Raw genomic sequence first — 10,192 nt, 5'->3', positions numbered from 1 at the left:
AGAAACTTAAAAGGGAACACTACTCTCCTAGCAATAATATATTGATAAAGAGATTTAACAGAGAATTGGCCAGAGCTGGTCAAAAGCCATTTGACTTTGTCAGGTTCCTCACTCAGAACAACCTGACTGCACATATCTAGAAGTTTATTCCACATATCCAATGTCTCCCCATATAAACATCTCCTAAATCTAATGCAGTTAAAATCTTGTTCAAATGCTTTAGCAACCGTAATGTTTTGATGGAAAGTAAGTTTGTACAAGCGAGGAAAAAGTTGACAGAGAGGCTTGTTGTGGATCCAAGCATCTTCCCAAAATCTAGTTTTACACCCATCTCCAACAATTCTCTGACAACAGTTGTAAAAGATATTTTTAACACTCATGATACCATTCCAGAAATGAGAGTTGGTAGGAGATGACTCACATTGAGACAAAGTTTTCCTCTTCAAATACTTTGCTCTAATCATCTCCTGCCAATCCCCATCTTCATTCTCAAGTCTCCAGAGCCATTTACACAAAAGACTAATATTCTTGATATCCAGATTAGTAACACCCAACCCCCCTTGGTCTCTAGGTTGACAGACATCAAGCCAGTTAACTAAATGAAACTTCCTAACCCCCTCTTTCTCTTGCCAAAGCACCCGAGCTCGAAAGAAGTCGATTCTTTTGCCTACTCCCTTTGGTAGACGGAAAAAGTTAAGTAAATGACTAATGACATAGAAAGATAGAGGAAAGAAAGCAGCTGAAAAATGCAAGAGTCGGACAAGGATATCCTCCACGATATTAAAATAGCTGCTGAAGTAAAGTGGTACGAGGACAGCAGAAATCAATAAGGCCAGTTATAACAAAAAAGTACTTAATATTATCGATAATGGAGTTTCTCTGACGACTAACAGCTTCAGTTATCAATATGTGTAGTTGGAACTTCTACATGATAAGCGGTTGAGAGTGCTCAGTTAATTTACCTGCATTTGTGGCAGATGTGAACCCAGAGGTTTCAGCAGGCTGTGACACTGGAATACCTGTGAAGAGTTTCACAGTAGCCCCTGGATTAGTTCATCTGTGTTCTCTAACATAAAGCATACTTCATAAAAGATGGAGATTCATCTAGGTTTGAAAATGAATGCAGGTGTGCGACAAATTTAAAATACTTGACCTGAATTTGCAACTGGTGGGTACCAAGAAAGATAATTAGGCAGACCTGTGCAAGTTGGATTGCCTAAAACGAGTTTTGCAGTTAGAACTGAAGGCAGGCAGCCAAAGCCAAGCAAGTGTCAACTAATTTACCTGCATTTGTCAGTGATGAAGTCTCAATGTTTTTAGCAGGGGCTGTAGTACCATGCATGGTCTGTGAGAATGGAGTAATAAAAGCACCTGCAGCCAGTTTGGTAATGAGAACTTAAAAGGGGCATTAGGTACTCTGGCAAAAAATACGGCAACATGAAGCAAAAAATGAAAACAGAAAACTTAAGATGTTTATAGCCTAGATCTTTTATGGCATAGAATGTCATCAATCAATGAAATACTACTATCAATGGTGTATATAGCCCCTTGCTAGCACATTTGGGCATTTATAAATAAGTATTACTTGAGTTGAGCAATTAGAAACCACAGCAGGTAGCCAGGCATTGATAATGGGCAAAGAACAACACCCAGCCTGATGGCTTTGTCGTTGTAATGCTAAATCTGTACCACAGAAATGAGCATGTACATGTAACCGACAAGGTGTAATGCAATTTGCGGTGCATACGCTTATCAACTCCCACCCATATGCAAGTGTAATCCTACAGCTATTATTGGTATAAAACAAGTAAAAGAAAGAAAACAGCTGACAAATGCAGTAGTCGTAAAATTAGAAGGTTCCAAAAAATAGTTTAGGAACCAAGATGCACAAGGAAAGCAGATATGGTTGCTAAAAAAAAGGAAAGCAGATATATCAACATGGCGAGTTATGAAGCATGGCAGAATAATATCATCAGTATGGAGTTTCTCTAACAAGTGACAACTAAGATTTTTGCGCATCAATATGTGCAGATGGAGTTTCTACGTGGCATGAAAACGGTTGAGGGTGTTCAGTTAATTTACCCATATTTGTGGCAGATGTGTTCCAAGAGATTTTAATAGGCTGTGAGACAGGAGTTAGAAATGATGCTTATAGCCCATGGATTAGTTCATCTAGTGTTCTCTAACAATGAACCATTCTAGGGATCAATCAGGAAACATAAAAATTTATCTCGGTTTAAAAAGGAATTCAGATGTTCAATGAATTTAAAATACTTAACCTGAATTTGCAAGTGATGGGTGCCAAAGATAATTAGGCAGATCTGTAAAAGTTGGAGCACCTGAAACGAGTTTTGCAGTTAGAACTAGTGGCAGGTAGCCAAAGCCAAGAAGTCAGTATTCAATTAATTTACCTGCATTTGTCACTGATGATGTTTCAATGCTTGTAGCAGGACCTGTCGTACTAAGCATGGTCTGTGAGAATGGAGTACTAAAAGCACCTGCAACCAGTTCGGTAGTTAGAACTTACAAGTGGGAGAAATGACAACGGAAAACTGAAAGGGAAGATGTTTCTAGCATAGATCTTTTATATGGCATAGCATGGTTAATTAGAACTTAGAAGTTGTATCAGGTACCCAAGCAAAAAATACGACGGGCAACATGAAGCAAAAATGACGACAAAAAACTTAAACGGAAGATGTTTCTAGCTCTTTTTTGAATAGCCGGCGGGAGAACTTACTTTTCCGGCTATCGTATGAACATCAATGATATAGCCCCTTACTAGCAAACTTGGGCAGTAAAAAATGGCAGCAGGTAGCCAGGAATTTATGTGCAAAGAACAAAGCCCAGCTCGATGGCTGCTGTGCTGTAGTGTGTTATGAATTACCATGTGCACATAACATGTAAGTGTTTCCAATCTATATTTCAAATGTAACTTGTTAAGATAGAGAGCAGAGGGGCAAACAATGTGCTTTGGACCAAACCCCGAGGGAGGGGCAACATAATGTACCATGGAAAGTACTGCATGGTGTATGGTCTGCAACAAAGAGGAAGTGCAATGAACTACTAGTAAATTAACAAGAGATATACAAGGCAATTAAAGTGAGACAAGGCATCCCAAATAACCCATGTGAAAAGTGCGACTGAAGTTCAGATGGACGGAGAAATGGAAAGCTGCTCACAACTATGATTTAATTACCTTCCATTGCACTTGACTGAAGTAGGTGCCCTTGATGGAGCTCCGGAAGTCTACCAGCTTTAATTTAATACAATCCTCTAAATGTTATCATGTTCACGTGAGTTTATCAGCACATAATCAAAGTTAGTTTCAGAAACGAAGGAACAACAGAAAAATGTATATCACTATCAAATATGTTCTTCACAAACTGGAATTTGATGGTCAGGGGCTAATTTCAATTACCGATAAGATCCACCACCCGATTCCGCCCCTCAGAGTTCAGACCTGCCATAGAGAACATTAACTAGCACACATATGCAGAGGTTATGATATAAGGTTGCTTTCAAGCCAAGCTGTTCATACCGAAAACTGGGCTAGAAGAAGGCAGGCTGCAAAAGGCAACACATATATGTGAGTGTCATGTGGAGACACAGCACTGCAGAACTGAGGACCAGTTCGAAAATGAATGATGCTGCACATACATACATACCTTCTCTTCCTGTTCAGATAGCACTTGACAATAGTAGATGTTGTTGGCTGCCGGGTTGTTTCCCTCCGTTGACGCCTTGGATAACGGGGACTAACCAATTAAACATGACAATGCATGATCAGATCATTGACAGGATAACTGACGAAGCTGGTGAGAAAGAATTAAGGAGCAAGGTTGGATGAATGTATGAATACCCAATGGGAAGCAAGTCATGCGGACTCCGTGGGCCATTCGGCAGTAGCAACCTGCGTCTCAGCTCCGGGGAGTGATTCGCCAAGTCACCAGCAATCAACGATGCCTTCTATGTCACCAGTTTCCAGTCCAGGGACGCCCTACAGTAGACAGGATCCGTTTGAGGCTCAACAACAACAAGTAGAAGAATGTCTACCACCAAGTACAGGGACGAACCGATGGCGGTGCTTACCTGAACTGCGGCTTGTGGTTTATCTTGTGGAGGATGGAAGAGAGCTTGGTGTTGCCAGCGCACATGGTCGTCAGTATGCCGACGTCGTGCTTGTACACCGCGGGCGTGACGGGGGCGCCCGTTGAGCAGGCGGCGGCAGCGTTCTCCACGGCCCAGAACGTATCGAGGAAGATATAGAGGGTACGGGCCTCGACGCCCCCGATGGCCGGCGGTACGAAGCGGCGGATGTAGCCGAGGGCTTTGGTCCACTGGCCACAGGCCACCAGCGAATGCAGATTTTGTGAGCTTATGCACCCGGGCCTTACTATCCTAGCACTTCAATGTTGCTTTGAAATTTATGCTACACAACTACCTTATTACATGGAATTTTCTCTTTTTTGTTCCTCTCATATAAAACATATCTTAAACTTCAAACTTTGCAGTACAATATAACTTTGTAACTAGAATGTGAGATAAAACTTTCAGATTTTTTTGTCCGACATAAATATGAAAAATAAGATTTTTTTAATCAAACAAATCTCATTTTGTATATTTATGTTGGACCAAAAAATCTGTAAGTTTTATCCCACATTCTACATAGAAAGCTTTGTTGTGCTGCAAAGTTGAAGTATAAATATATGTTCTATATGAGAGAAACAAAAAAGAAAAAATTATTTACACGAATCGTGATGCAGGAATAAGTGGTTGGATAAAGAGTACCCGGGTGCATAGGCTCTAAAACATGTTTTCGGGCCACCAGCTGCTTCAGATGCCGGCGGCTCATGTACAAATCCGTCTCGTGCACTAGCCTGCATTGCACGGCCGGGACGCATTAGCACGCAGCATGGAGACGGAGCAAGTAAAGAAACGGCCGGCGGGTGGGCGGGGGTGCGTATGTACCGATCGTAGGCGGACTGGAAGCCCTGGAGATGGAGGTAGACGATGAGCCGCCGGTTCCGGAGCCGCCTCACGAAGGGATAGTCGGCGAGCTTGCCGCCGGCGGGCTTGACGGCGTCGATCCGCTCCATCGTGTCGGAATTCGCTAGGGATTGGATTCGATTTGGGGGAACGACGCCTGCTGCCAGCATATACTAGTGCTAGGCTGCCATTTTTTTTGAGGGGGCCTGCCATTTTTCTTTTGAGGAATAGTTACCCTGCCATTTTTATTCTCGAAGATTTAGTAGTTCCTTATTTTTATGGGGGATGATAAGCGCCGGCGCGCCGGCCCAAATTTGGGCCGGTCGCATCCCGCACGTCCGATGAGACAGCTCCTAGCCGTCAGATCAGTCACTTCTTCGTCCCCCACGCACCCCTGTTTTGCTTTCCCCCAAAATCACGCCATGACACACGGACGAAGAATGCCCAACGGGCGCTGCGGAACCCCGCCATGGACGAAGTCTCGAAGCTGGCCGGACCGCCGCCGCTCGCCGGCTAGCCGCCCCTCGTAGAAATGCATCCTCGCTCCCGGGTCAAGCCATGCTTCCAGCAAAAAAACGAGTGCATGGAAGCCATGGATGCAGCAGAAAAACAACGACTGTAGTTCCCTGGCAACCTCCCGTGACCACGGTTGCATCACGACCACCGCAAAAACTCGTCGAGGTGACAGTCGCAGCTCCGCCACCGCCGCTGTTGAAACTCTCCACCGGCTTCTGACGTTGGTACCAGCAAATCAACTCTTCTGGTTGTAGCTTTTCATCTTGCCGGTCCTAACAAATCAACTCTCTGGTTGTAACTTTCTGGTTGCGGGGTGTTCTAGTATGAGCTTTCTATCTCGCCGGTTGGAGCTTTTCCCATCTATGATTGAAGCTTTTCTGTTAAATGGTTGTAGCTTTTTTGTTTTTGAGCAGTTAAAAAGCTTTCTCTATTGTTTGGTTCAAGCTTTCCTCATCTACGGGTGTAGCATTCTGTGTTAATGGTTGTAGTTTTTCCTCGTCCCCGAGCCACCGCACCTCGCCGTGCTGCTGGTTGAAGCTCGCCATGTTGCCGGTTGTAGCAAATTGAAACCCGGTTGTAGAAAAAATCGCGACGCTGGTTGTGCGATGTAACAAAATGCGACACAGGTGGTAGCACGATGCGATGCCGGCTGAAGCATGTAGCAAAAAGCATGACATTGTTGTTGCTCGGAGCACAGCCGCCTCGTCCTCGCCGTCCCGTGGTCACCACGCCCGCCCACTAGTGCAGAACCGGGCAATAGCATCGGTTCGTAAAGGCCTTTAGTGTCGGTTTCATAACCGGCTCTAAAGGGTGGGCACTAAAGCCCTCCCCCCCTTAGTACCGGTTCGGCACGAACCGGTGCTAAAGTACCACCACGTGGCACGAGCCAGCTCCGTGGGCAGGGAGCCCTTTAGTACCGGTTGGTGACACCAACCGGTATTAAAAGGTTGGGGGGTTTTGGATTTATAATATCTTTTTCAATTAATTTTGTGTTTTCCATTTAATTCTTTTTCGTTTGCTGGTATTTTATGATACTACATATTGTACACGTTATGCATATATATAAATAGAATTTCTAGTAGAACCGATCATATATATACCATTGAATGTCTCACAACCACCATTAATTCATACATACACACATGTATATATATATATACAATTAGCTAGCTATATATACAATTACTCCTAATTGGTGCCTTCGGAGCCAGTGGCATTAGCCTAATTGGTGCCTTCGGAGCACGATGACAATTGGGAGTGGTTCATGGGGGCGGTAGTGGGTAATAGTATTCTTTTTTGGGATCTATGACCTGGTCGAGCAAAAATCCCGCTATTTCCTCTTGAATTGCTTGTATGCGCTCCGTTGGTAGGAGCTTCTCCCGCACATCTCTGAACTGTTAAGAAGGAGATCAATATGCATGTGTATTAGTTGTGTGACTAGATATCGATAATGGTGTAAAAATTGTGAATAGTGTTCTGACAAACGTACTCAGTCCTGTCTTTGAGATCTGCTTCTTTCGGACGCCATCATGCGAATGTTCTCGCAAACATAGTATGCACACAGATCATTCCCTGACGCCTGCTTCAGGGCCTTTACGAGAATGGAATTTGATCAGATAATAATTAATCAAGCATTATATTAAAGAGATGGCAGCTAGCTAGCTAGTACTACTTAATTACTTACCTTGGGTCGATACCGTTTCAGCTTTTGTTTCCATGGGCCTGGAGTGACGTTGATGAACTTTGCCCAAACCCTGCCCGCCGACAAAGAAAATGAATAAAGGGGTTATTAAATAGTTGTTATCAGGAAATGACGAACTAATTAAATAGGCCGAGATATAGTTAATAATGATTGAAATTACCTGTTGACTATCCCCTTCACGATGGCGTAGTCACTTTCTTTCTTAAGTAGTGAGTCCAGTACTTCAACTGTTCTTTCATCAACTTTAATGATTAACAAGATCCAGTGAAAACTGCATGCACACACGTTTGCATGTCTTAATTAAGCGGGCATATGTAAGCAAAAACATGTAGCTAGCTAGTAAGAAAAAACAGAATTTATAGTACAAGATAGTGTGACTCACAGGAAGTTGTAAGGAAGTAGTATAACTTCATTGTATTTGAGGTGCTTGAAGAACTCTAGCATGCTTTCCTCTACACTTTTTTCATAATATGCATCTATGTTTCATGTGTATTCATTAATGGTATTTGGGTCAATGAACCCAATGCCATAGCGTCCACCTTTTTTCATTTCATAAATCTTCATCCTGCATAATACCACATAAAAGAATATAGTGAGGATAATTACAGGTAATGATTGATCAAAATGATCACTACAGCTAGCTTGAGACTTAAATTACAGAAAGAAATCACTTACAAACAATAGCAACTGACGATAGATTTGTCGAGTGCGTCTTGATTGTATAACTGAAATAGTTCTGAATACTCAACGGACACAACTTTCTCATGGAAGTAATGATCCTTCTTGACATTCACCATGAGGGACTCTCGATTGGAAAGCTTGGTAATGTTCATGTACTATGGATGCAATTCATACATTCTCGTTGGGAGCTTCTTGACCTCGTCTGGCTCGACCAAAGGTTGGCCCCGGACATATTTCCGTTTTATTTCCTCCTCTCTAAGCGGAGACATGGGCTCGATCTCGAGGAGTTGTCCAACAGTGATCTTGAGGATTTGAGCCTGCGTTATATGCTCCTCGGTTATTACCACATCGCCCAGCTGGGGAACGTTAACGGTTTGCCCATAATAATATTGGGCGCGCCTACTCTCATGTGTTGTTGGCACAACAAGCGGGGGGATTGATTGCGTCGCCTATTGTCCCAGCTGGGGAACGGTTTTACCGCATTTTGTGCCAGCTGATTTGCTCGAGCTCGAGCTCGCCTCTTTCTGTAGACGTGCTCGATTTAACTTCCTGAGGTGGCGCTCATAGTCTGTGTCAACAGGCTTGGGAGCTGGTGGTCTAGCCATACGAATGAAGTGGTTAATCTTTTCCTCAGGCACTTTCTCCCTTGGCGGCGGTGGCGGTTTCGGTGCAAAATGAGCTTCCACCTGGGCCTTTTCTATGGCTGTGTTTTCCTCCTCGGACTTGTCGTAAGGCCTCTGCGGAAGAGGCGCGAGGCTTGAACCATATTGAAATCGCTTGCCTCCGCCTGTACCTCACGTACTACCTTGACTTGTACCGCTACGCACCATAGCTGCGGCGGCTCTCTTCCGTGATTGCTGAGGCGGCGGAGACGGCTGACGTGGCTGAGTTGAAGGAGGAGGAGGGGCCTGAAGCTGTGCCGGACTTGGAGGAGGAGTGGCCTGAAGTTGTGCCGGACTTGGAGGAGGAGTGGTCTGACACTGTGTCAAACTTGGAGGAGGAGTGGCCTAACGCTTTGCCGGACTTGGAGGAGGAGGAGTGGCCTGATGCGTTGGTGGACTTGGAGGAGCGGGAGTCTGCTGACTCGGTGGCGGACTTCGACGAGGAGTTGGCTGACGCGGTGTCGGTGGCCTTCAAAAGATGATGCAATCCTTTCTCCATAGGATGATACAATATTTGGCCTCTCTCAGTGTGTGCTCCTCGTCACCTCCAGGAATGTCAAGCTCTAGCCCCGAATATTGGTCCACCACCTCATCAACCAAGACACGAGCATAGACCGCTGGAATCGGGTTGCAATGGAAGGTTGCCTCGGGGGGATTTGTAAAAGCAACGGCGTCCGCCACCTTCATGGATATGTTCTTCATTTTGAAGTGTAGCTTGCAGTTAGTGTTCTCCATGATGTCATCCACGGGGTATCTATCCAGCATTGCATCGCCCGAGGCGGAACCCATGCTGCTTTTTGGCATGGATGGGACGGTGCTATCCAATGCTGGATCATCCGCTAGCTGCTGCAGGTGCTGAGACCCCCTTTGCTGGCTAAGTGAGTCGATCTGCTCCTGCTGCTGCTGGAATTTGACTGCCAAGTCCGCGTGCGCTGATTCCAGGCCTTGAAGGCGTTCATAGTCCAGCTTCCTCTACTCCTCCTCTTCTTCTCCTCCGCAATCTTCCTTCTCGCACGGGTTCTGTAGTCGGCGTTTCAGTCTAAAAACCCCTCATACCACGGAATAACGCCCTTGCCTCGTGTTCTTCCCGGGTGTTCAGGATTTCCCAGGGCACGCGTAAGCTCGTCGTTCTCTCTATTGGGTTGGAACACCCCCGATCGAGCCTCTTCTATTGCAACAAGTAGCTTATCTTCGGCTCCGTTCAGACATGCCTTCTTCGAAACTTTGCCTGTCTTCGGGTCCAACTCCCCCCCATGCGCATAGAACCAAGTCCTGCACCTGGGAGGCCAGCTCAATGTTTCTGGAGTGACACCTGCATCCTCCATCTCTTTCTCAGACTTATTTGGAACACCCCCGATCGAGCCTCTTCTATTGCAACAAGTAGCTTATCTTCGGCTCCGTTCAGACATGCCTTCTTCGAAACTTTGCCTGTCTTCGGGTCCAACTCCCCCCCATGCGCATAGAACCAAGTCCTGCACCTGGGAGGCCAGCTCAATGTTTCTGGAGTGACACCTGCATCCTCCATCTCTTTCTCAGACTTATTCCACTTAGGCATTGCCACTGCGTAGCCACCTGGCCCCAGCTTATGGAACTTATCCTTTTTTTCGGCATTGGCCTTGTTTATTCTCGACCGTTCCTTAGATAA

At 45.2% G+C, this 10,192-nt stretch overlaps 1 pseudogene; it reads right to left on the bottom strand.

Annotated features, from left to right (window-relative positions):
- Positions 1–962: 962 nt before the first annotated feature.
- LOC125531683 lies at positions 963–5,145 on the bottom strand (annotated as a pseudogene).
- Between the last annotated feature and the right edge of the window lie 5,047 nt (positions 5,146–10,192).

Source organism: Triticum urartu, unplaced genomic scaffold, assembly GCF_003073215.2.
Source record: "Triticum urartu cultivar G1812 unplaced genomic scaffold, Tu2.1 TuUngrouped_contig_7837, whole genome shotgun sequence".
NCBI lineage: Eukaryota > Viridiplantae > Streptophyta > Magnoliopsida > Poales > Poaceae > Triticum > Triticum urartu.
This window is presented reverse-complemented; position numbering and strand designations above follow the sequence as displayed.